We start from the raw sequence: 27,847 nt of genomic DNA, 5'->3' as shown, positions 1-27,847 counted from the left end.
ACTCATGAATCACTGGATGCTCAAATAAACTAGTTAAAATTTTAATATGACTAAGTTTATCTTTTAACAATGTCTCCCTCATTAGATAGCTCCATGAGATCAGGAACCATGTCAATCTTGTTTATCACTGTATTTTCAAGGTCTGGCACAGAGTAGCTTGTCAAAAAATATTTATTGAATGAATTATTATTATTTCTTAATGATATTGTGAGACCTTGGCAAATGTTCTTATTAAAGGTTTGCATAGAATAATTATTGTGAACTGATCAATAGACATTTTGTTACCAAAAGCTTGGCACCTGTCCTTGAGGTCACATTAGGAGAACAATAACAAGTGGTTTGAGGAGAAGGAAAGAGGAGTTCATTACTTTGCTGGCAAAGGAGTAAAACGGCAGACTATCCTCTCAATATCCAAATTCCTGTACATAAACAAAAATACAGAGATTTTAAAGGAGGGTCCTCAGTTCTAGGCTATTGTTGTTTAATTCTAATCATCCCTCTGCTGAAGACAAAGCCTGTGACCTCTGCCCAGGCCCACCCAGACCTCCGGGGCCAGGTGCTGGGCCTGGGATGGAGCCACAGTTAAGCTGAGCTATCTCCTGTAACACAAAGAACAAAAGACATTCCCCTGCCTCTCCAGATCACCTGCCTGAGGCAGGGATGCAGGCTTCAGTTCCCAAAGAGAGTGGGGGAAGTTTTAAAGAAAACATCTTTTGCCATTTTTTTCTTTTTCCAGGTAATTCCCTCCATTACAATTTCAGAAAAAGAAATAATACTGTTTTAGGATGTTTTGAGTTTTTAAATTCCTTATTTAAGTCATCAAGAGACTGATCACAGGAGGAAATGTCCTTTAGCAAGCTAATATCTTTATTTTGTTCTAAGTCAAAATATGGTGAGAAATCTCCCATAAAACATTGATATGGTGCATATAAATAAGCTTTTAGCAACAAAAAGAGCAGGCAATAGGTTTACCATGTCAACAGAAATTTATTAACATTACAGACAAATAAAATAACATTTAAAAATGAGCCATAATCATGCTTCATTTTCATTTCAATGATCACTTCCAGAGAAATTTTGTCATCATTGCATTTAAATGTTTTCTTTTTTTTTTGTTTTTGTTTTTGTTTTGTTTTGTTTTGTTTGTTTTTCAGCTCATTAAGGGGGTACAAAAGATCAGGCTATATACATTGCCCATGCCTCCCCATCCCCCCGAGTCTGAGCTTCAGTTGTGTCCATTCCCTAGACAGTGCACATCACTCTCATCATGTAAGTGTGCACTCCTCCCCTCCCCCCACCCCATCCCCCCCGTCAGAACTTCAATCGTGTCCATTCCCCAGGCAGTGCGCATCGCACTCATCAAGTAGGTATACACCCATCCCTTCCACCCAGCCCCGACCTCTGTCCAATAACCAATTGGTGTGAATCCCAAATGTGCACTCAGGGAAACCAGTTTACTGGTGAGTATATGTGGTGCTTGTTTTTCCATTCTTGGGATACTTCACTTAATAGAATGGATTCCAGCTCACTCCAGGAGAACCAAAGAGATGCCATATCGCCATCATTTCTAATAGCTGAGTAATATTCCATGGTATACATATACCACATTTTGCTAATCCATTCATGAATCGATGGGCATTTGGGTTGTTTCCACATCTTTGCGATTGTGAATTGTGCTGCTATAAACATTCGGGTGCAGGTGTCTTTTTTATAGAATGACTTTTGTTCTTCTGGGTAGATGCCCAGTAATGGGATTGCTGGATCGAATGGTAGGTCTACTTGAATCTGTTTAAGGTATCTCCATATTGTTTTCCACAGTGGCTGCACTAGTTTACAGTCCCATCAGCAGTGTATGAGTGTACCTGTCTCTCCACACCCATACCAACATGTATAGTTTTGGGACTTTTTGATAAAGGCCGTTCTCACTGGAGTTAAGTGATATCTCATTGTGGTTTTGATTTGCATTTCCCTGATGATTAGAGATGTTGAACACTTTTTCATATGTTTGTTAGCCATTTTTATATCTTCTTTTGAAAAATTTCTATTCATGTCCTTTGCCCACTTTTTGATAGGATTGTTCGATTTTTTCTTACTGATTTTCCTGAGTTCTAAATAGATTCTTGTTATCAGTCCTTTATCTGATGTGTAGTATGCAAAAATTTTTTCCCATTCTGTAGGTGGTCTGTTTACTCTCGTGACTGTTTCTTTGACTGTGTAGAAGCTTTTTAATTTGATCAGGTCCCATTTATTTTTGTTGTTGCTGTGATTGCCTTAGGGGTCTTCTTCATAAATTCTTTGCCTAGGCCAATGTCTGTAAGAGTCTTTCCTACGTTTTCTTCTAGAATTCTAATAGTTTCTGACCTAAGGTTTAAGTCTGTTAACCACCGTGATTTAATTTTTGTGAGGGGTGAGAGCTGTGTGTCCTGTTTTAGTCTTCTACATGTGGATATCCAGTTTTCCCAGCACCATTTATTAAATAAGGAATCTTTTCCCCAGAGTATGTTTTTGTCTGCTTTGTCAAAGATTAGATGGCTATATGAGGATGGTTTTATATTTGGATTTTCTGTTCTATTCCACTGGTCTGTGTCTCTGCACTTGTGCCAGTACCAGGCTGTTTTAAGAACCACAGCCTTGTAGTAAAGTTTGAAGTCTGGCAAATTAATACCTCCCATTTTGTTTTTGTTGTTTAAGATTGCTTTTGCTAAACGGGGTCTTCTCTGGTTCCATACAAAGCGTAAAATTATTTTTTCTATGTCTGTGAAAAAAGATGTTGGTAATTTAATAGGGATTGCATTGAATCTGTAGATAACTTTGGTCAGTATAGACATTTTAACAATGTTGATTCTACCGATCCATGAGCATGGTATGGTTTTCCACCTATTTACATGTTCTGCGATTTCCTTCCTTAGAGTTTCATAGTTCTCCCTATAGAGGTCCTTTACCTCCTTAGTTAGATATATTCCTAGATATTTTATTTTCTTTGTTGCTATTTTGAAGGGTATTGAGTCCTTAATTTGGTTCTCCGTTTGACTGTTATTGGCGTATATGAATGCCTCTGATTTGTGTGTATTGATTTTGTATCCTGAGACTTTGCTGAATTCATTAATCAATTCCAGGAGTCTCTTGGTTGAAATGTTGGAGTTTTCTAGATATAACATCATATCATCAGCAAAGAGTGAGAGTTTGATCTCTTCTGTCCCTATTTGGACTCCCTTGATTCTGCTCTCTTGCCTGATAGCTCTTGCAAGGACTTCCAATACTATGTTGAAAAGTAATGGGGACAGTGGGCAGCCTTGTCTGGTTCCAGTTCGAAGTGGGAATGCTTTCAGTTTTTCCCCATTCAGTATGACGTTGGCTGTGGGTTTGTCATATATGGCTTGTATCATTTTTAGATAGGCCCCGTCTATGCCTATTTTGTTGAGTGTTCTTATCATAAAAGGGTGTTGAATTTTGTCGAATGCTTTTTCTGCATCTATTGAGAGGATCATATGATCTTTATTTTTGCTTCTATTTATGTGATGAATTACATTTATAGATTTGCGTATGTTAAACCATCCCTGCATCTCTGGGATGAAGCCCACTTGGTCGTGATGGATTATTTTTTTGATAAGCACTTGGATTCGATTTGCTAGAATTTTATTGAGAATTTTTGCATCTATATTCATAAGAGAAATTGGTCTATAGTTCTCTGTTTTAGTTGCATCCTTTCCTGGTTTTGGTATCAGGATTATGTTGGCTTGGTAAAAAGTGTTGGGGAGAATCCCATCCTTCTCTATATTGGAGAATAGATTATGTAGGATGGGCACCAGTTCTTCTTTGTAGGTATGGTAGAATTCAGGTGTGACCCATCTGGTCCAGGGCTTTTCTTTTTGGGAAGGTTTTTTATTGCTGTTTCGATTTCAGATCTAGATATTGGTCTATTTAGGAATTCTACTTCTTCCTGGTTGGGCCTGGGAAGGCTGTGTGTTTCTAAGAATTTGTCCATTTCCTCCAGGTTTTCTAATTTGTGTGCATAAAGATTTTTGTAGAATTCATATATGGTATCATGTATCTCTGTGGCATCAGTCGTGATTACTCCTTTCGTGTTCCTGATGGAGGTTATAAGAGATTTTTCTTTTCTGCTCTTGGTTAGTCTAGCCAGAGGTGTGTCAATTTTGTTTATTTTTTCAAAGAACCAACTTTTGGTTTTATTAGTCTCCCTTATGGTTTGATTGTTGTCCTTTTCATTTAGTTCTGATTTAATCTTAATAATTTCTCTCCTTCTGCTGGGTTTGGGATCGGTCTGTTCTTCCTTCTCCAGCACTTTGAGTCTATTCATTAGATTGTCTATTTGTAAGTTTTCTGTCTTTTTGGTATAAGCATTTATGGAAATAAATTTTCCTCTCAGGACTGCTTTAGCTGTGTCCCACAGATTTTGATACATTGTATCTCCTTTGTCATTTAATTCAAAGAATCTTTTGATTTCCGACTTGATTTCTTCATTTATAAAATGATTGTTCAGGAGAAGGTTATTTAGCTTCCATGACTTTGAGTAGAAGTGAGGATTTCTGTTAGGGTTCATTGTTACTTTTATTCCACTGTGATCTGAGAAGATGCATGGTATAATTTCTATATTTTTAAATTTTTTAAGACATGCTTTATGTCCTAAGATATGGTCAATCTTGGAGAATGTCCCATGAGCTGATGAGAAGAAAGTATATTCAGTGGTTTTTGGGTAGAATGTCCTGTAGATGTCAGTCAGGCCCATTTGATCGAGCGTTGTATTTAAGTCCACTATTTCTTTGTTTATTTTTTGTTTGGATGATCTGTCCTGAACTGTCAGTGGCGTGTTAAAATCTCCGGCTACTAAAGTGTTGTTATCTATCATTTGGTTCAGATCAAGTAGGGTTTGCTTTATGAATCTGGGTGCACCTAGGTTGGGTGCATATATATTAAGTATAGTTATGTCTTCTTGTTGAATTGTACCCTTCACCAGTATATAGTAACCATCTTTGTCTTTCTTTACTTTTGTTGATTTAAAAACTACGTTATCGGAGATTAGAACCGCCATGCCAGCTTTCTTTTGGGTTCCATTTGCTTGGAATATTGATTTCCACCCTTTTATTTTCAGCCTAAATGCATCCTTGCAGGTTAGATGAGTTTCCTGAAGACAGCAGATACTTGGCTTATATTTTTTTATCCATTGGGCCAGTCTATGTCTCTTGAGTGGGGAATTCAATCCATTCCCATTTAATGAGAGAACTGATAAGTGAGACAGATTGCTTTTCCTCAAGTTGGGTTGAATTTCATTGATCTGTTTTCTCTCTTGAGCCATTATGATAACTGGGTTTTTATATTTATCTCTCGATTAGTGTTACATTCGAGGGTCCTTCTTGTGCTGGACCATGTGTAACTCTGTTTTGAGTACTTCTTGGAGAGCTGGTCTTGTCTTGGTGAATTCCCTGAGTTTTTGTTTATCTGAGGATGTCTTAATTTCACCTTTATATATAAAACTGAGCTTAGCTGGGTACAGGATTCTAGGCTGGGCATTATTCTGTTTCAGAAGAGTGAGAATGGGGCCCCAATCTCTTCTTGCTTGTAAGGTTTCAGTTGAGAAATCTGGCGTGATTCGGATGGACTTTCCTTTGTATGTTACTTGTTTCTTTTTCCTTACAGCTCGAAGAAGGGCCTCTTTAGTGGATATTTTGGTCAGTCTAATGACTACATGACGTGGTGTCTTCCTATTTGATATGAATCGCCCAGGGGTTCTTTGAGCTTCTTGAACCTGTATATCTAGAGATTTGGCTAGGCCTGGGAAATTTTCCTCAATTATATCTTCAAATAGTTTATTCAACCCTTGCTTATTGTCTTCTTCACCCTCAGGAATGCCGATAACTCTGACGGTAGGCTTCTTCACATAATCCCACATTTCTTGTAGACTATGGTTATTTCTCATGTTTCTTTGTTTTAACTCTGTGACTGTCTTATTTAATTGGAAAGTGTTATCTTCGATCTCTGAGATTCTTTCTTCTGTTTGATCTACCCTGCTCTTGAGACTTTCCACTGTGTTTTGTAGCTCCTTGAATAAATTCTTCATTTCCAGGAGTTCAGTTTGATTTTTCTTCAGTATTTCAATTTCTTTGGTGAATTTTTCTTCCAAGTCCTGGATCTTTTTTGTGGTTTCTTTATGTTGATTATCCATTTTTTCTTGCATACTGTTCAGCGTGTTTATGATCCATGTTTGAAATTCTTCCTGTGACATGTTGCTATTTGGAATCTGGTTTGTGTTAATTGGTGGTGAACTAGTAATCCTCATTGAGGGTGAGGTTTCAGCTTGATTCTTTATACTTCCAGAGTTCTTTCGCTGAGCCCTTCCCATCTGGATGAATCCTTAAAATTCCTTCTTTCAGCTTTAGTCTGGATAGGGGCACGCCGTGAGCACCAGGTAAGCTGCCTCCTCTGTGGCTAGGGGGAGCCCTTCGCGTGTTGTTCAGGATTTTGCTACCTCCGCTGGGGGGGCTGCTTCTCTTCCCTCCCGAGGTGGTTTCTGTCTCTCTCTCAGTCCTTTCTCACTCTCTCTCTTTCCCACGCTGATTCTCCGTGGGTTCACACCGCTGTTCTTGTGGGGGAGTGAACCTCTAGCGTTGTGGCAGTCCGAGACCCATGCCTTCCACTCCGGGAGCACGAATCCAGAAGGTCACCACCATTCCACCATCTTCCCAATCTCTTAAATGTTTTCTTATTGAATATTTACAGCTGTTTTAATAAATAAAGACTGGCAAAATGATCAAGAATTTTTTAAATGAGTGATAAGTGAATATGAAGGCCTAGAATATTACTGTACACTACTATAGTCTTTATAAACACTGTACACTTAGGGTACACTAAACTTATTTAAAATATTTTTCTTTTTTTAATAATAAACTAACCTTAGTTTATTTTAACATTTTTAGTCTATAAACTTTTAAATTTTTTAATTTTATGACTTTTGTAATAATACTTAGGTTAAAACAGCTGCACAAAAATATTTTCTTTATTTACTTTCTTATTCTGTAAGCTTTTTTCTATTTTTAAAATTTTTTGCTTTTTTTTTAACTTTTCAAACTTTTTTGTCAAAAACTAAGACACAGACCCTCACTCACATTAGCCTAGGCCTCCAAAGGGTGAGGATCATCAATATCACTGTCTTCTACCTGCACATCTTGTTACCAAACCAAACTGGGGGTCCGCTCACTCAGGACAGCAAAACCAGACACTGGAGCCGAGAGTTGCAGTGGGAGAAAGAGGTACTTTTGTTGTTTAAACTGCAAGGAGATTTCAATCTAGGTCCAGTTACTCATTGCACAAAGATTTAATTATTGAGACAATGAGGACTGCAAAGGAAGAAAGGAATTTTTAACATGACAGACATCTTGTCTCAAATCCATCTCTCCAAGTAACGGAGATAGTTGGCTTTTAAAGGAGGAGCCCCAGGCCTTGGGGCAGGTCATGGTGTATCTCACAAGGGGCTATATGCATTGTGGGGGACTGTGGGGGACAGTGAATCTTGATATCAGGAAGTCTGCCCAGGGGCCTTCAGAATTTCAGCTCCTTTGTCTTACAGAAAATCCACCATTTCTGGGAAATAACTAAAAAATTCAAGTAGTCAGTTAAGGAAGAGGATTATAAAAAAAAAATAGGGGTCTTTGAAATTTGTTCATGGGGTCAGTTACATTTTTATTGCAGGGCACTGTGCAAGGAAAATGAGCAACTAATGCTTAAAACCCAAACCCCCTGATGGCTTACAAGCCAGGGTTTTTAAAAACATGGGTACATTTCAGGCAGGCAAAATTGTTGGCCTGCCTCAAAAAGACAGGATCCTGAACACGGGTTTGGGGGTGGAAGGAGGGGATAGGTGGATTTAGACAGTCTTGGATTATCCCAAAGGAATGTTAAGATGGGTGTAATAGGTCCCTCAGGGGGAAATTTAGAACAAAGAATTGTGTTAGAATTCAATGCCTTAGTTCTCTCTTATCTGTATTTTCCATCCAGTGGGAGTTTCTGAAAAACAACTCAAGAATATATGTTTAAATGCCATCTTTTCATTTCCACAGGGCACCAAAATTCCTCATGACTCTGGCTTGCTTGGAAGTCCATTGTTCTCATCTGGTTACCCATTCACTTTTCAAGGCTAGCCAGGTGCCTAAAATTCCCCCCCCAAAGGAACTCAAGATTTTCCTTTATTTCCATCCCTGAGGGGCTTAGTAGGCCTCTAAGAGGAGTTCGTGCTCAGTCTCAATCTTGTTCCACTGGAAAGTCTTCAGGGACAATAACTTGCATGAAGCTGCCAACTTTTATGATAACATTGCCTTCCGAAATACCTCCTTAAGGACCTGACTGAGACTGTTTTACATTTAACTTATTCTTTTATTATAAGTAGAAAGAGTGCACTCTAAAATAATGATAAAAGGAGAGCGTAGTAAATACATAAACCAGTAACATAGTTAATTATTATCATTTTCAATTATTATATACTGTACATAATTGTAGGTGTTAGTTTATTTCAGGTGGGAACGCAAAAAGTATGTATAGGACAGAATGTGGTTAATGCAAAACTTAAGCTTGTAAAATAATAGCTGCCAGAGTCTGGGTTTTCCCCCGACTTTGTAGATCTGACAGCTGCAGCCAGCATTGCTCCCCCCCCCTTCCTGATAGAGATGAAGGCTATCCCTCCCCAGCTCTCCTGATAAGGATGACGCCAGAGCAGAAGGATGGATGCGACTGGGGCAAAAGTGGTCGTAGGAATTGGTTGTTTGAAGAAGAATTTACTACAAACAGCTGTTCTACCCACTGTCCTCTGAGGCACGTAGCAGGAAGCAATTCTTCACCTGCCAGTTTGGCCCAGGAACAAAAAACTGAGCAGCGCTGGAGACAGGGGTCGGCTAACCCCATTTATAAAAACCCTCACTAAACCACCTTCTGGGCTGACTCTATTTTTGGACTCAGCTCACCCGCACCAGGGTGAATATACCAGCCATGTTGCTCCTACATAGCCTGTGTGTGAAATGTGTCCTTTGGGTCATTCACTCTTTCAGTAGGTGCATACTTTTATGTGACTAGCACAGCAGTAGTTTTGCCAGGTTTTAGTCTGAAGATGTTGGTTCTTGACGCTCTCATGGCCGACAAATGACCAGACGCACCAAAGTTAGGCAAGCATGAAAATGAGCTTTACTGAGGAGAGAAAGATAAGAATATAAGGCAAGAGCAAGATATAGGCTTACAGAGCATTGTACATATGCTACAGATAATGACTGGACCCATCGTCACAACAAAGGGAGGGCAGAAGGAAGGGTGCAAAAAGGGCCTGGTTATGGTCTGCATCCTGTTTTATAGTGCCCAGATTGGGACTTCCCTTGTGGTTCAGAGATCACCATGGAACCACTTTGGACATTTGGGAGTCACATGACCTGAGGCGGTTCTAGGTCAATTTCCAGACTCTATGGTACCTATGCTGCTTGGTCCACGGGCTAGAGAGTCCTCTGCATTCTTTTCCAGCTGGCATGCTAAGTTGATTCACAGATTTGTAGGATATTCCCTCCTCCCCAGATATGGCAGTTGCTCAGGAGATTAGGGTGGGGCAGGGCCAAGATGGGGGCCACAACACCCACTTTTGTCCCTAGGAGACCCGGAATCCCTTGCTATCTACCTAACTGTTTACATTAACATCACCACAAAACGTGTGAGTAATGTGCTGTGCTAAGACTTTATGATGGTCATGATATCACTAGGTGATAGCAATTTTTCATCAATGGTGGGACCACTGTCATATATGTGGTCCATGGTTGACTAAAAGATTGTTACGTGGTGCATGACTGTATGTAGGAAATACCCAAATAAGTGAATAAATCTCAAAGTGGTAGTTTGGAATTGAGACTTTCCTCAGTGGAAATAAAGAAAGGAGGTTAGGGGAAGGTTGGTTATGGGAGGTAACAAGGAAAGGAAAGTACAACAAGAGTAAGGTTTGTTATGCAGATTTAAATTGGTTATTTCTCCATTGATAAGAATTTCTCATGATTTAGTCATCTTTTTCCTCCTGGTACAGAGAGGAAGACACCCTTATAAATGCAGATTTCCTTTGTAAATGTAAATTGCTCTTACAAAAGGTAACTTCTATTCTTTTTTCAGGACTTCTTCTACATCTATTATTTCTGAAAATAATCAGCTCAAAATAATTCCTATGCCAAAGAGGTGGCATATTCTGGTTTCCTACTTGATCATATATATTATACTTGTATGATAACTATAAGCATAGATCCTAAAAATAACCTCCCAGTAACATTCAATTTAAAATAAACCTCTCTAGAGCCTACTAAGAATAAATTTGAAAATTGAATTGTAAAATATTTTTGGAAAACCTGGTTTGATACATTAATGCTAATAATAGCTAATATTTATTGAGCATTGACTATGTATCAGGTACTGTTCAAAGCAATTTACACACATTCCTTCATTATTTGATCCATACTACAACTTATGAAATAGGTACTACTACTATTGTTCTTTGATTAAAATGGGATCCAAGGCAAGAGCAGTCAATGACAGGACCTGTTAAACAGTCAACAAGTGGCAGGGCTAGAACTTGAAATTAGTTTCGTTTGTCACCAAAGACTGGATTTTAACCACTGTGCTCTGTTTCATAGAACAAACTGGTGGTGTCAAGAACAGATCTGGCTGAAATCTTAGGAGAATATTAAAAATACGTAAGAATTTGAACACATTTGGACATGGCATCACTTTGCAGCTCTTTGGATGTTTGCATTTATTACTCTTTACTGCCTTAGTACTCAGCTGATTTTGCTAAATACAATTAGTTTATCTTCCTGGATAGAGAAAATATTTAATTTTTGAGACTCTTTTTCTACTGTATCATAGAAGTAGTGAACTTGAAGTCTGGGAGGACAAATGAAAGGACCTAGGATCAATAAGAATAGTTGAAAATCCAACCCAAGTATACTTCTGAGGCTCTAAATAACATCTGTCTATATCTTTCTTTGTGTCTATCAACCTCTCCATCCCAATTGGCTCTTAGTGTAGGCCTTGTTTAATTTTTTTTTTTTTTTTTTGAGACAGAGTCTCGCTCTGTTGCCCAGCCTAGAGTGAGTGTCGTGGCATCACCTAGCTCACAGCAACCTCAAACTCCTGAGCTTAAGCAATCCTACTGCCTCAGCCTCCCGAGTAGCTGGGACTACAGGCATGCACCACCATGCCCGGCTAATTTTTTCTCTATATATTTTTAGTTGGCCAGATAATTTTTTCTATTTTTAGTAGAGACAGGGATCTCGCTCTTGCTCAGGCTGGTCTCGAACTCCTGACCTCAAGCGATCCACCCGCCTCGGCCTCCCAGAGTGCTAGGATTACAGGTGTGAGCCACTTCGCCTGGCCTACCTCGTTTAATTTTGACATCATGTATGTACATAGTGATTTTTGTATGCAGATATCTCAATTTTGAATTACAAAAAAATGGAACTAATTTAGAGGACACAGACCTTGTCCACAGGCATTTTATGATCTGGATTAGGAGATTTCTGGTAGAATGCAACTGAAAAAAACACTACACTGTGATAAGAAATGGGAGTATAATTTGAAATGCAGAGCTTTGTAACAGAAAGAACACAGAGCACAGGCTTTTTTGTCAGGATGACCTGCATATAAATCTCAGAATTTCTATTTAATAACTCATACTTTGGAAAAATACCTTACCCATTCTGTTTTACTTTTGGCCTATGCAGGGATGAAAGTAGAAGCACATGAAATAATTTTCCCTTTTTGATATTTGCTTCAGTTCTAGAATTTCCATTTAATTATTTTTTTGCATTTTTTTGTGTGTGTGGCTAAAATTCTGTATCTGTTTGTGCTTATTGCCTGCCTTTTCCATTAGATATTTTAACGTGTTTATAATAGTTATTTTAAGTGATTTTAAGGTTCTTGTCTATTAATTCTAACCTCTGGGATATATTTGGGTCTGCTTCTATTGACCATTCTTTCTTTTCAGAATAGGTCACATTTTTGTGCTTTTTTGCATGTCCTGTAAGGTGTATTTCAGACATTGGTATAAAAGAATAGTAGAGACTGAGGTAAAACATATTTACCCCATTAAAAAGCATGCTCCTTTCTATAATCTGTAATTTAGCTGGGCCTGGGAGGGGCTGCAGTTTGGGTAAATTTCAGGGCTCCACTGGTTCCAAATAATTTCAGGGCCCTATTAAGACTCAACCTCAAGGAGGACTTGACTGATTTAAGCACTGTAACGAAACTTGCGATGTTTCAGTGGTTCATAAGTCCTGCTTTTCACATCACCAGAAAGCTTTCTCTGCCCGCTAGTCCTATTCCCAGCTGTCATCATGCCATACATCTTTCTCTGACCTTCTCTGGGAAATAATTGGCAGGTGGGTACAGATTTGCTCTGCATCTGGAGCTCCTCAAGATTCTAATCTGTCATGCCAGCCTGTGTGTGCCCTTTAAAAGTTTGGCAAATTTCACCAACTCTAATATGTTGGACTTGCATCTTTTCCCACTGCGCTTCCAGGGAGGAACGTGGCAGGGTACGCTTTTCTCCTGGGAGGAGCTTACAGAGCTCTGAAATTTAGTTCCTTTAACTTTTTTGTGCACCTCACCTCTCTGATGGGTGTAAAAAAACCTATAATTTTATGTAGTCTCTCCTTCTTTTTAGTCGTTCTATTGGAAGCAATAATCCCTTGAGATTTTCTATATTCTGAGTGAGAAAATCTTACCTTAACCATTCTGAGTCACTATTTTGTCATCTCTAAAAGAGGAAATGTTGTGAGGATTTAAATACAACATGTGAATATTACTTATTTTGGTGCCTGACATTGGCAGGTGCCTGATAAATATTAATGTCCTTTCTCTATTAAGTTGGATATCGAGGGATGTCAAGTAGAGAAATACACAGCTGTGTGGGTTTTGCCTGGGTAGCATTTGGAAGGGGTTAGGTTTTGAAGACACAGGGCATAGATTGACAGGAAAAAACTGAGTTTTTGTCTGCTTCCGTTATTTCTTTCAACCAATGTTTACAGAGTGCTTAGTTAGGGACTGTGTTTATGACAGGCATTGTTCTTAAAAAGACTTGTAAACCAGAGATCTTGTACTTGCTTATTATTTTTTTAAAAAATCCTATCAGTATAACTACTATTTTATACAGAAGGAAACAGTTATTTCTACTTATATGTTTGTTTAAAAGGGAATGGGAGATGAAGTGGAAGTTGTGGAAGAAACATAACAGAATCTGATAAAAGAGAAACTAAACCAAGGAAGAAACAAGCACAATGGGTAACAAATGAAAAAAGGAGGAAGACCATCCATAATCAAGGACAGCAGACAATGGCTGGCAGTGTTTATTCCTCCAGGAAGGAAATGAATTTATAAACACCATGAGATATACTAGAGAAGAGCTATAGATCAGTGTTTGGATTTGTTTTGTTGTGCCACACCTGGAAGAATGAATTGTTTACTGAGGGAGTGGGGAAAAGATCAAAAAGGGAAGCTTCATTGTCAGTTCCATTTAACCCTGCTTGAATTTTCTCTTGATGGTTTGCATTTACTCAGACCAAAAAGAGTCTTCTTGTGAAAAGCTTTTTCTCTCACCAGGATAGCCAGATGGGTGACCCCAATAGGAAGATGAAGTAAGCCTTTGTGTATGAAGAGACTGTTGTTGAACAGAATAATTACGTTCGGGGGTATGTGGATTTTCATATCGGCCAATTTCATTGTGAATACATGATTCATAGAAACAAAAGAAAAACAGGAAATAAAATGCAAAGGAAAAAATAAAGAAGAGAGACTCTTGTACATTTTATTTGGGTCAGTAACAAACTCAGACCTCAATGAGTTGAAATCCTGTGGGAGCAGGAGCAGAGGGGGATTTATCCATTTGTGATCTTGACCTATCAGCTATCACAGGAGGTTTCCCAGCTGCTGGCAAAATCATTCATCTCTCCCTGGAGGCAGCAGCTGGACTCTCATCATCCCCTCTACAATTTTCCTGCTCCATCAGAGAGCGACTGATTAAAAAACAAAAACAAACACCTCTAACAAACCTTAACGTGTATATATAGGCCAGATACTTTATTTATCCTAAAGAGACCTTTATTTTTTTCATGAATGAGAGTTATGCTGTGTCATCCTGCATTGCTGCCACATATCCCTCCTGTTCTCATTTCCTGTATCTCTGTGGAAGGAACGATTTCATCAGAGGTCTGTCTCCGTGTAGCTGTCTAAAAATGGAAATGAAGATTCTCCTGATTGTATGATTTTATTGCTGAATATAGCACCATATATTTTTTAAAAAATTACACTTGTTACTCCTTGCTAGTCTATTTGTGGCAGTCACTACTCTAGGAAACACAAATATATTCTTAGTGCTTAACTTATAACCTAATGACCTTGATAATTATTTCCTGACTACCTTCCCCAGTCTACTTGAAACCATAGTTCACCGAGGCTTACCTGCATCCCAACATTTATCACATTGTATTTGAATTGCGAGATGTGATGGTATAGTGAAAAGTATAGGCCTTGGAATTCATCATACCAGCTCAAATACTAACCTTGACATTGGACAAGTTACTGAAAGATTCACTCTTTTCATCTGTAAAATGGGTATAACAGTAACAAGGTTTTTCTTCTACGTGATGGCCTGTGGGAGTGGGAGTTAGTGTCAAGCAGAAGCAGATGGCACTAGACTGGCTGGTTTAGAATTTTTTCTTCTCTCCTTTATCAACTTATCAATTTCTAAGCCTTCATTAGAGCTCAAACAGGGCATCAGAGTTGTAGTAATGGATTCGTGTGTCTTGTCTATTGTCTCTCTGATGCGCACCTTCCTTATATTCTAAAATTGGTTCTGGTTTAAACATTTGATAAGACCTGATGTCTGGAATTTAGTCAGGTAAAAGATCTGGTCTCTTATGATCTGTGAGGCTTGACTGAGAAAACATCTGAGGAGATACTCTGCTTTATTTCCCTATTTAGGGTCTTTGGTGGATATTAAGTAATTCCTGATGGTAGCTGTGGACATGAGAAACCCAGAGGGAAGGAATGGGGGATTCTGCCAATTTCCCAATGAACAAAGAAGGATGCATACTCTAACTACTGAAGGAATGTGATTTTTTTTTTCTTAAAATTGAAAGAAAAAACAAATGAAATAATCACGAATTAAAAATCCTGACACTTCATGCCTACAGAATTTGGTCTACCAATTCAGTGAAAGATCTCTGAAAAGTCTGCCCCATTCCCAGACACCTTGTAGGACTCTCAGTTTCTCTAATAAAAATTTGCCAATTAAATATCAAGCCCTGTTTATAGGCCAATATGATCTTCTCTATTCACTCCGTACTTAACCAGCACTTAAAAAGGAAATGATAGATATTAATTAGGAAAGAAAGTCTTTCAAGAAATTCAGGATCCTGAAACAACACACTTGGGCTTAAATAGTCACTTACACTCTTACAAGCTTCATGAAAAAGAGATAGAGTGTTATCAGGTGACAATACTGGCAAAGGAGAACTTTGACATTCTCTACTACTATCTTAAATTTAGTATCTAACCTCTATGTAGTTCTAGTTCTCCGAGGAGTTAAAAATCATAGTGTGGAGATTTAGCCCCCTGATAAGTCAATGTCATGGGGCCTGGTCTGCCCTCCCCAAGGCTTGCATCTTACTACTACAATAGCAAGAAAAGAGCAATCTAGAACACATACATCAGTGGGAAAAGAAAATAATATTGGCCCCCATGTCTAGGGGGAGCTGTCCTAGGCTTCTCTCCCCAGGCCTTCCAACGCTGGGCTGCTGCAGTGGCCCCAGAGCCCCCCTCACCTCACCAATTACATGTTTGGAAAAACTCTGCAAGTAGACAGTGGAGTGAAGCCAGGAAGACAGAGGAATGGCTGCAATTTCTTCCAAGAAGTAGCAGCACTGGCCTTATTTCTATTCCAGCTCCCGGGAAGAGCTACATATAAAAAGAGAGATGTGGGTCCTGAACTTCAATCCATTCTTTGAAAAAAATCGATAATATATATCATAGTTCTCCATTTTCTGCTCCACATATCTATTTTATCTCTAATCATGTTTTACTTCTGTATTCTAGAAGAACATGTCAATTTTTTCTCTTAGTCATTGAGTTGTCTTTCTGTAGCTTCAATTCTGCTGTTTATGACCTCAACTGAATTTAAATTGCTCACATTTCATTTTAAGTTTTCTAGCATTTTAAAGTTATTTCAGCCTACTTGTTTCACTTAGAAATCATTCATGAAATTCTGCTTTATTTTATGCACTGAAGATTGGATCCTAGACAATTCTGTGAGATATACAGTTGTAGTAGACAATTACTTAAAATTTGGTGATGACAAATTAATGCTACTTGTGAAAATTGCACTATCTGATTCTTTTTTTTTTTTTTTTTTTAGGGATGCATATTTAAGTATATTGATTAAGTTATTCAATCATCAGACTTGATTTTTTTATACATGGATTTGCCTATAGACAAAATTTTTTTTTTTTTTTTTAAATTCAATTAGATTTTAATTAGAAAAATTAAGCTCATGCTATATTCCAAATTTAACATCTGGCTAACATGAGAAGTTCAGGGAATTACAGAGAACAGAGATTTCTTTTTCTTTTTTTTTTTTTTTGAAATAATATGGGAAATATTCATGATAAATTATTAAGTGAACAGTGCAAGTTAAAAACAATAGTTTCATATTTTTTTCCCCACCCCCCCTTTCCCGAGTCAGCACCTTCAAGTGTTACCACTCCCCAAATGGTGCGCAATGCACTCATTGTGTAGGCATACCCCCATCCCCTCCCCCATCCCCCACCTCAGTCTGATGTCCAATTGGTGTCGTTTCCAGATTTGTATTTAGGTGATGATCAAGGAAACCAATTTTCTGGTGAGTACATGTGATGCTTGTTTTTCCATTCTTGCGATACTTCACTTAATATAATGGGCTCCACCTCTCTCCAGGAGAACCATAGAGATGTTGTATCTTCATCATTCCTTATAGCTGAGTAGTATTCCATGGTATACATATACCACAGTTTACTAATCCAATCATGTATTGATGGGCATTTGGGTTGTTTCCACATCTTTGCTATTGTGAATTGTGCTGCTATAAACATTTGGGTACACGTGCCTTTGTTACAGAATGACCTTTTTTCCTTTGGGTATATGCCCAGTAATGGGATTGCTGGGTCAAATGGCAGGTCTACTTGAATCTGTTTAAGATACCTCCATAATGCTTTCCACAGAGGTTGCACTAGTTTGCAGTCCCACCAGCAGTGTATTAGTGTTCCTGTCTCTCCACACCCACGCTAACATGTGTTGTTTTGGGTTTTTTTGATAAAGGCCATTCTCACTGGGGTTAAGTGATATCTCCTTGTGGTTTTGATTTGCATTTCCCTGATGATTAGAGATGTTGAACACTTTTTCATATGTTTGTTAGCCATTTTTATATCTTCTTTTGAAAAATTTCTATTCATGTCCTTTGCCCACTTTTTGATAGGGTTGCTTGATTTTTTCTTGCTGATTTTCCTGAGTTCTAAATAGATTCTTGTTATCAGTCCTTTATCTGATGTGTAGTATGCAAAAATTTTTTCCCATTCTGTAGGTGGTCTGTTTATTCTCTGGACTGTTTCTTTGGCTGTGCAGAAGCTTTTTAATTTAATCATGTCCCATTCATTTATTTTTGTTGCTGCTGTGATTGCCTTGGGGGTCTTCTTCATAAATTCTTTGCCTAGGCCAATGTCTGTAAGAGTCTTTCCTACATTTTCTTCTAGAATTCTGATTGTATCACGCCTAAGGTTTAAGTCTGTTATCCACCGTGATTTGATTTTTGTGAGAGGTGAAAGCTGTGGGTCCTGTTTCAGTCTTCTACAAGTGGCTAACCAATTCTCCCAGCACCATTTGTTGAATATATTCTTTCCCGCTTTGTCGAAAATTAGGTGACTATATGAGGATGGTTCTATATTTGGATTTTCTGTTGTGTTCCACTGGTCTGTGTCCCTGCACTTGTGCCAATACCAGGCTGTTTTAAGAACCACGGCCTTGTAGTATAGTTTGAGGTCTGGCAAATTAATACCTCCCATTTTGTTTTTGTTGCTTAAAATTGCTTTTGCTATACGGGGTCTTCTTTGATTCCATACAAAGTGTATAATTATTTTCTCTATGTCTGTAAAGAATGATGTTGGTAATTTAATAGGGATTGCATTGAATCTGTAGATCACTTTGGGTAGTATAGACATTTTAACAATGTTGATTCTTCCGATCCACGAGCATGGTATATTTTTCCATCTATTTGCAAGTTCTGCTATTTCTTTTCTCAGTGTTTCATAGTTTTCCTTATAGAGGTCCTTTACCTCTTTAGTTAGATATATACTTAGATATTTTATTTTCTTTGTTGCTATTTTGAAGGGTATTGAGTCTTTAATTTGGTTTTCCGATTGACTGTTATTGGCATATATAAATGCCTCTGATTTGTGTATATTAATTTTGTAGCCTGAGACTTTGCTGTATTCGTTAATCAATTCCAGGAGTCTCTTGGTTGAATCCTGGGGGTTTTCCAGATATAACATCATATCATCAGCAAAAAGTGAGAGTTTGATCTCTTCCTTCCCTATTTGGACTCCCTTGATTCTGCTCTCTTGCCTGATAGCTCTCGCAAGGACTTCCAATACTATGTTGAAAAGTAATGGAGACAATGGGCAGCCCTGTCTGGTTCCAGTTCTAAGTGGGAGTGCTTTCAGTTTTTCCCCATTCAGTATGATGTTGGCTGTGGGTTTGTCATATATGGCTTGTATCATTTTTAGGTAGGTTCCATCAATGCCTATTTTGTTAAGCGTTTTTATCATAAAAGGGTGTTGAATTTTGTCAAATGCTTTTTCTGCATCTAATGAGAGTATCATATGGTTTTTGTTTTTGCTTCTATTTATGTGGTGAATTACATTTATAGATTTACGTATGTTGAACTACCCCTGCATCTCGGGGATGAAGCCCACTTGGTCGTGGTGGATTACTTTTTTGATAAGTACTTGGATTCGATTTGCTAGTATTTTATTGAAAATTTTTGCATCTATATTCATGAGGGAAATTGGTCTGTAGTTCTCTATTTTTGTTGTGTCCTTTCCAGGTTTTGGTATTAATGTTATATTGGCTTGGTAGAACGTGTTAGGGAGAACTCCATCCTTCTCAATATTGGAGAATAGTTTATGTAGGATGGGCACCAGTTCTTCTTTGTATGTATGGTAAAATTCAGGTGTGAACCCATCTGGACCAGGGCTTTTCTTTTTGGGAAGGTTTTTTATTGCTGTTTCGATTTCAGTTCTTGATATTGGTCTGTTCAGGTACTCTATTTCTTCCTGGTTGAGCCTGGGAAGACTATGTGTTTCTAAAAATTTGTCCATTTCCTCCACGTTCTCCAGTTTGTGTGCATAAAGATTTTTGTAGAATTCATAGATGATATCTTGTATCTCTGTAGCATCGGTTGTGATTTCTCCTTTCATGTTCCTAATGGAGGTTATTAGAGATTTTACTTTTGTGCTCTTGGTTAGTCTAGCCAGAGGTGTGTCTATTTTGTTTATCTTTTCAAAGAACCAACTTTTTGTTTTATTAATTTCCCTTATAGTTTCTTTGTTGTCCTTTTCATTTAGTTCTGATTTGATCTTAGTAATTTCTCGCCTTCTGCTGGGTTTGGGATCGTTCTGTTCTTCTTTCTCCAGTTCTTTGAGTCTATTCGTTAGGTTGTCTATTTGCATGTTTTCTGTCTTTTTGATATAGGCATTTATGGATATGAATTTTCCTCTCAGGACTGCTTTAGCTGCATCCCATAGATTTTGATAAGTTGTATCTCCATTGTCATTTAATTCAAAGAAATTTCTGATTTCCATCTTGATTTCTTCTTTTATAGAATAATTATTCAGGAGAAGGTTATTTAGCTTCCATGACTTTGAGTAAGAGTGAGGGTTTCTGTTTGTGATCATTGTTACTTTTATTCCGCTGTGATCTGAGAAGATGCATGGTATAATTTCTATATTTTTGAATTTTTGAAGACATGATTTATGTCCTAGGACATGGTCAATCTTAGAGAATGTCCTGTGAGCTGATGAGAAGAATGTATATTCTGGTGACTTTGGGTAGAATGTCCTATAGATGTCAGCCATGCCCATTTGTTCTAGCATTCTATTGAGGTCCATTATGTCTTTGTTTATTTTCTGTTTAGAGGATCTGTCCTGTACTGTCAGTGGGGTGTTAAAGTCTCCAGCTATTACAGTATTGTTATCTATCATTTGGTTGAGATCTAGTAGGGTTTGCTTTATGAATCTAGGTGCACCTAGGTTGGGTGCATATATATTGAGTATAGTCATGGCTTCTTGATGAATTGTGCCTTTAATATCTGATTCTTAATGTATATGTGAATAAGAAGGGGTACCATAACTTATATACCATTGTCTCAATATGTTTCTACAATACAAACATAACAAATGGAATAAAAGAAAATATCCCAGAATGTAGAGCACAAAGACAAAAGCTTAAAAATGTAAAAGAGAGTTATGAGACATGGAAAAGCAAACGAGGAGTCCAAATGTACATTAAAAAGAATTCTTAGAGAAAGACCAGACATAATACAGGAGAGACATTAATCAAAGAAATAATAGGACTAATACAAGAAAATTTACCAGAGATTAAAAAAAAAAAAAAAAAAACAAGTCTTAAGATTTAAAGTATCGAGCAAGGTAAGTAAAAAAAGACCCACACTTAGGCATATATTCCTCATTTTTTTGAAGTTAGGAAGAAAGAATATACCAAAAGCTTATGGAAAGCATTTTAGAATAGAATAAAATTGACGATTATCTATAGAGAAGTGGGAAATAGAATAATAATGTGTTTTTCAACAGCAACAGCTGGATGATAAAAGACAATGAGACATGACTCACTTAAAAAGTTCTGGAATATTAGGAAAATAAAACTTACACAAGAGTTGGCATAAAATTTTTCTATAACAGCTTACTTGGCTAAGCCTTAGCTACAGGAGATGTTTTCAATGATGTCCCTAATAAATGGCTGACTTTCTTGCTAAGAAGTGAAGAGTAAAATTCTCTCCTTTTCTTGAATATGCCAGAGAGATTGTAGCTACACAGATACTATATGGATTGTAGCTCAGCCAGAAGCCAAGCAGCCCAGCCACAAACACAGGACCCATAAGAGAAAGACTGAGTGGCTGCATTACAAGACCCATTCTCAGTTACTACAAATCAGAATGTTGACGGAGACCAAATCTTTCCATAAACTTTAATTTATTCATTGAACTCATCACAAATGCATAAGCAAAGTCATAAAAATTTTAAGCAATCCCAAACCAAGGAGACATATTACCACGGGATAGTTAGGGATGAGACAGGGATGGAACACAGAGCAAGCAGAAGACCAAGAAAGCCAGAGCTTCCTGAGTAATTCATGTACAGAGTTTCCCTTATAAATACTCTGAATAGTATCATATATACCAATTAACATGCGCTTATGATAATGTGTAGTAACAAACTTACTAATTCACAGTCCAATGCATTGACAAAATCTGAAAGAATATATACCAAAATACTAGCAGGAATTTTACCATTTTGGGATTATAAAATTATGTAGTATTTTTACTTTCTTCTTTTTACAGTTATTTATAAAGAGAAGTAAGTACTTTTATATTCAGAAAAAAATAAAGCAATTTTTTTCAGTTGATAAAATAGAAATTAGAACTATGCTAATAATGGTAAATTCTGATTGCCATAATGAACATACTGCTAGAGGAACTAAGATTAGTCTGATTAGACCAAAAGAAAGCTGAAATGATAAATAACCACCTAGACTGCTTTTCCTTTTTTCTATACAAAGTGGTGTAGCCTAAGTTTATCTTGCAACTTCTGTTCCTGTTGAAGGAAAAAAAAATGCTGTGGCAGCACTTACATGACCACAGCTCTGCAATGTGCAGGCAGACTTGGTGATTCACAGCGAGGCACCCAGTGCACACTGCTGGCTGCCAGCCATACCGCTCCACTTCTTAGCGTGGGCTGCTGAATTTCACACAGCGCCTAGAGAGACGTGGCTTGAGTTTCCAACATGGTGCTTGTTGAATTCCTGGGTTCTGAATTAAGATTTGGGAAGAAAAAGAGACATCTATTCTTTCAGTGGCAGAGCTTACTCTTCCCCAACTTCTTCTGTATATAAATAGACATTTCGGTGGGGGGCATTTCTCAGCCTCACATGTAGCTGGCTGTGGCCTTTTGATTATGTTCTAGCCACTCTGGAAGTGATGTACACAAATCTTTAAAAGGTGAGGGTGTAGTCTCCCTCCACCCTTTTCCTTCTGCCTGTTCCCCAGAAAGCAGACATGGAGAAGATGAGCCATGCTGGACTGTTTAAATGAAGAAGACATAATAGGATGACAGCAATATGACAAAAGGAGCCTAGATCTTCAATACTGTGTAGCTGATTGACCAGCCCTACACTGTGCACACCTGGACTATTACTTAAGTGCGAAATACAATTCGTTTTTGTTTAAGCTACTGTGATTCTAGTCCTCTAATACAGTAGCTGTGAAAAGTATCTTAAGGAATACATGTCCATATTCAAAACTGATGGAGTTAACAAAAGAATAGCCCTTTCCTGGGATGGTCAGTTTGAACACTTTTGTCACATTTAAGGATTCACTATTAAACCAGTAGCATTTTACATGCTACTTCCTCATCTGCTAGAAAGTTAACACATCCACTCATTATTTTAAAATCTCATAAACATCATAATTTAAAAATTAAGGTTAGAGTTTGAGGAAGAGGAAATTTTATAGTTTTAAATTCCCTCTCTCTCTTTCAAAAAATGTAGCATGTAAACTACCAATTAAATTACTGTGGGCTAGTGAAAAGATAATCTAGGCAAATATTCTCTGAAATTAGACACAACCAATTATGACAGTACTCTGGAGCATACAAAGTTACTGGAGTTATTGAAGATTTTAATATCTTTTTGTGAAATTCTACAATAGAAGCTTATAATAGTCAATGTAGTTATTTTACTATAGAGGGTGCATTCATATTTATGCAGTGCTTGAGGCACAAGAGTACAATTAATGTAAATCAATTAATACACAATATGGTATTAAAATATATAAATGATAATAAAATATAGAATAATATTGTAGGGATCTCTGGCAATAATAGAATAGCATTGGTGCAATACAATTACATTAATTTTGTCTTGAAAACATTATATGATTTTTTTCTGCTGATAGTCACATACTTTAAGAACACAATAATATTAGAAAAGTAGTAACACTGTCCAATCACGTCTCAATTTTTTGCACTAATGACGAATAGATGTAGTGAAGTTAAACCCAACTTCTGATCTTCCCTAAATAATTTCTAATGGGATACATTATTTGGTTTGAGTGATGGAAAAAGTAGCAGATTTACCTTCCTAATTATGTTTTTCAGAAACTAATATTAATGTTAATTAGCATTCCATTTGCACCTACCAGGAAAATGGCTCTAGAATTTAAATTTGCCAAGTTAAGCTAAATGCAAATTAAAGAGATTTTTCTGTGTATATTATTTTCCATCTGAAAAATTTTTAAATTTCCCCTGAGTGGGGGAAAAAAAACTTTCAAAATAACTTCCATTTGAATAACTTGAATAATTATTTTAACTTTTTAATCTATTTTATAGCAACATAGAAATTTTTCTAAGATTATACAGCTAGTAGCAATACTTAAGACACCCTTCTCCCCACCCCCAACCATCTCATAATTTTTTCTCTCCACAAAGCTGCAACCCAGATACCAGCTAGTTCCAAATATCTAGTTAAATGGTGATTGAATCTGAAATAGTATCTGAGACCCCTCGCTAACACCTGGGCAGCTATTACCTAGTGTTTTAGTTTGCTAGGGCTGCCATAACAAAGTACAACAGACTAGGTGGCTTAGACAACAGAAATTTATTTTCTCACAATTCTAGAAGGCAGAAGTCTGAAGAGTAAGGTACCAGCAGGGGTTGGTTTCATCCAAGGTCTTTTTTCTTGGCTTGCAGATGAATATCTTCTATGTTTTTCTTTATGTATATATCTGTGTCCTAATCTCCTCTTCTTACAAGGGCACCAGTCAGACTGGATTAGAGACCAGTTTAACAGCTTCATTTTACCTTAATTACCTCTTTAAAGGCCCTATCTCCAAATACAGTCACATTCTGAGGTACTGGGAGTTAGAACTAAAACACATGAATGTTGGGGAAAACAATTCAGCCCATAACGCCTAGAAAATACAGTCTCCCTTTTTCCTTATCACATAGACCCCAAACATAACCTCAGTAGACAAGAGAGTACAGTCTATCCATCTGGGATTGTCAGGTCTAGAATACCAGGTTCAATATCCACAGCCTGTTTTGAGTGGACAGTACTTTAAGAAGTCCTCTTCAAACACAATATTTTATTTGAGCCTCAAAATGAACTTATGTGACAGTTAATATTATTACGCCCATGAACTAGATAAGAAAATTGAGGATCATGAGGGCTAAATGCCTATTGTAAGTTCATAGTGATTGATATAGCCAGGACTCAGGCAGAGCCATCAGACACCATACCACCTAGGAATTTACTGATACAATTCTTTCCTTCCTTCCTCCCTTTCTTCCTTTCTTGTCTTTCATTTTTTTGTTTGTTTTTATTTTAGGTGCTGTATTTAATTTTTGATTTTTTTCAAATATTAGAGCCAACAAAAATTGGGTATTAATGATTTATATATTAAACCAAATGAAAGTTCCAGTATCCAGTCTGCTTTGACCTACAAAAGTACAACATCACATAGTTCAATCAAGAAAGAACGGCCTTTATCAAAAAGTCCCAAAACTATACATGTTGGCGTGGGTGTGGAGAGACAGGTACTCTCATACACTGCTGGTGGGACTGTAAACTAGTGCAGCCCCTGTGGAAAGCAATGTGGAGATACCTTAAACAGATTCAAGTAGACCTACCATTCGATCCAGCAATCCCATTACTGGGCATCTACCCAGAAGAACAAAAGTCATTCTATAAAAAAGACACCTGCACCCGAATGTTTATAGCAGCACAATTCACAATCGCAAAGATGTGGAAACAACCCAAATGCCCATCGATTCATGAATGGATTAGCAAAATGTGGTATATGTATACCATGAAATATTACTCAGCTATTAGAAATGATGGCGATATGGCATCTCTTTGGTTTTCCTGGAGTGAGCTGGAACCCATTCTATTAAGTGAAGTATCCCAAGAATGGAAAAACAAGCACCACATGTACTCACCAGCAAACTGGTTTCCCTGAGTGCACATTTGGGATTCACACCAATTGGGTATTGGACAGAGGTCGGGGCTGGGTGGAAGGGATGGGTGTATACCTACTTGATGAGTGCGATGCGCACTGCCTGGGGAATGGACACGTTTGAAGTTCTCTCTGGGGGGGGATGGGGTGGGGGGAGGGGAGGACTGCACACCTATATGATGAGAGTGATGTGCACTGTCTAGGAAATGGACACAACTAAAGCTCAGACTCGGGGGGATGGGGAGGCATGGGCAATGTATATAGCCTGATCTTTTGTACCCCCTTAATGAGCTGAAAAACAAACAAAAAATAAAAATAAAAATAAAATAAAATAAAAAAAAAAGAAATAACTCACAGTCCACACTCAGTTTTCTGTTTTTATCTCCTTCGCACTCTTTCACTTGAGACTTACCCTCACTCCTGCCTCTCTTCTGACCCCATCCCAAACCCAGCCATGTGTCAGCCAGTCATCCCCTTATGATACCAACCTGAGAGCAAACTAGAGGGGCCAGGCAGACGTGACAATATGTACATCAGGGAGTGAATAAGTGAGTGGATCGTGAGCAAAAAATAAAACACAATGACCACTTCTCAGACTAGCTTCTCTGTGATTCCATTCCACTAAGAATTAATAATGAGTTGACATTTACTGTTAGGTATTCCCCTCCCCAGAATGGTTATTTCTTTACAAAAAATCAAATGGGCAGAAAAAAACCAAAACAATTTTCATCCTGATTGTTATTATCCAATATGCTAATGAATAACAGTCAATACTTACAGTAATTATCTATTATTGTGTAAAAAAATTATCCCCAAATTTAGTGGCTGAAAACAATACAGTCATTATCTCACAGATTTTGTGGGCCAGGAATCTGGAAATGGTTTACCTGGGTGGTTCTGACTTGAGGTCTCTCATGTTGATGCTGTCAGGACATTGGCAGGAGCTGCTGTTATCTGAAGGTTTGGCTGTGGATGGAGGATCTGTTTCCAAGATGCCCTACTCACATGGCTATTGACAGGAGGCCTCATTTCCTCACCAGCTTTTGGCAGGAGGCCATAGTTCCTGGGTCTCTCCTGAGAGCAGGGCAGCTAACTGGCTCCAGATCCAGCAATCTAACAGTGAGTAAATGAGCAGGAGGTTGCAGTGCCTTCTCTGATTTAGTTTCTGAAGTCTCACCCCACCTCTTCTGTTATACTCCATTCATCAAAAGTGAGTCACTAAGTTCAGGTTGCACTTAAGGTGAGAGGACTTAGGCTTCATTTCTTGAAAGCAGGAGCATCAAAGAATTTGTGGACATGTCTAAAACTACCACACATATATCTAGTGTCAAGAAACACTCAAATTCAGAAAAATTCAATGGCTCTCAAGCAACAATTAAAATTCACACACAGTGTTATTTAGGCCTTAGCCTTGTGCATATATGATGGGATACATAAATGAGTTAAATAAGCATGACATATTTCTCAAAAGTACTTCAACAAAACCAAACACACCAGCAGAAATTTGTCTTGGCTTATTTAAAAGAGTAAACAGGCCGGGCGCGGTGGCTCACGCCTGTAATCCTAGCACTCTGGGAGGCCGAGGCGGGTGGATCGCTCAAGGTCAGGAGTTCGAGACCAGCCTGAGCGAGACCCCGTCTCTACTAAAAATAGAAGACATTATATGGACAACTAAAAATCTATATAGAAAAAATTAGCCGGGCATGGTGGCGCATGCCTGTAGTCCCAGCTACTCGGGAGGCTGAGGCAGTAGGATCGCTTAAGCCCAGGAGTCTGAGGTTGCTGTGAGCTAAGCTGACGCCATGGCACTCACTCTAGCCTGGGCAACAAAGTGAGACTCTGTCTCAACAAAAAAAAAAATAAAATAAAATAAAATAAAAGAGTAAACATATTTTTGGTAGCAAAACATCACATAATATAGGCCTTTCATTCATGGTTAGCTCATCTATTGCTAACATATTAGAGTTCTATTCAATTTCTGACTATTTAAATCTGTGCATTGGTAAATTGCACAGAATTTTAAAAAATAGACCAAAATTTATGTTTTATGAGCAGTATGACAAATTAGTGTACAAAAGTTATCAAAAGCTCCTCCTTACCTTTGCTCCACCTCTCCAAAAGAGAGCACAAAGAGCTGAAAAGTAATGTCTTCATTTTAAAAGGATGATTCTGATACCTTATACCAAGATCTAAAAATATTTAAATGTTGTTTGCAGTATGTTCTTGTAGTAGTAAACATTATTTTTCTTCCAGTTTAATAAAGATCACATTTCCTTTTTCATCACTCATTCATTGTGCATTTTAAATTTCATAAAAGATTACGTTATATTGGGAGAGAAAGGAGGTCGACTAGTGTGGGAACAGTTGCCCTGGGTAACACTGGCTGATGATGCTTGCGGTGTAGCAGGTGTCCAAGGCTACGTGACCTACAACTGAAGCAAGAGTCCCAGTTATCAGCCTCTCCCTCCCTCTCTCTCTCTCTCATCTTAAATT

The sequence above is a fragment of the Eulemur rufifrons genome, chromosome 8 (genome assembly GCF_041146395.1).
Source record: "Eulemur rufifrons isolate Redbay chromosome 8, OSU_ERuf_1, whole genome shotgun sequence".
Lineage (NCBI taxonomy): Eukaryota > Metazoa > Chordata > Mammalia > Primates > Lemuridae > Eulemur > Eulemur rufifrons.
Note: the sequence above shows the minus strand (reverse complement) of the source record.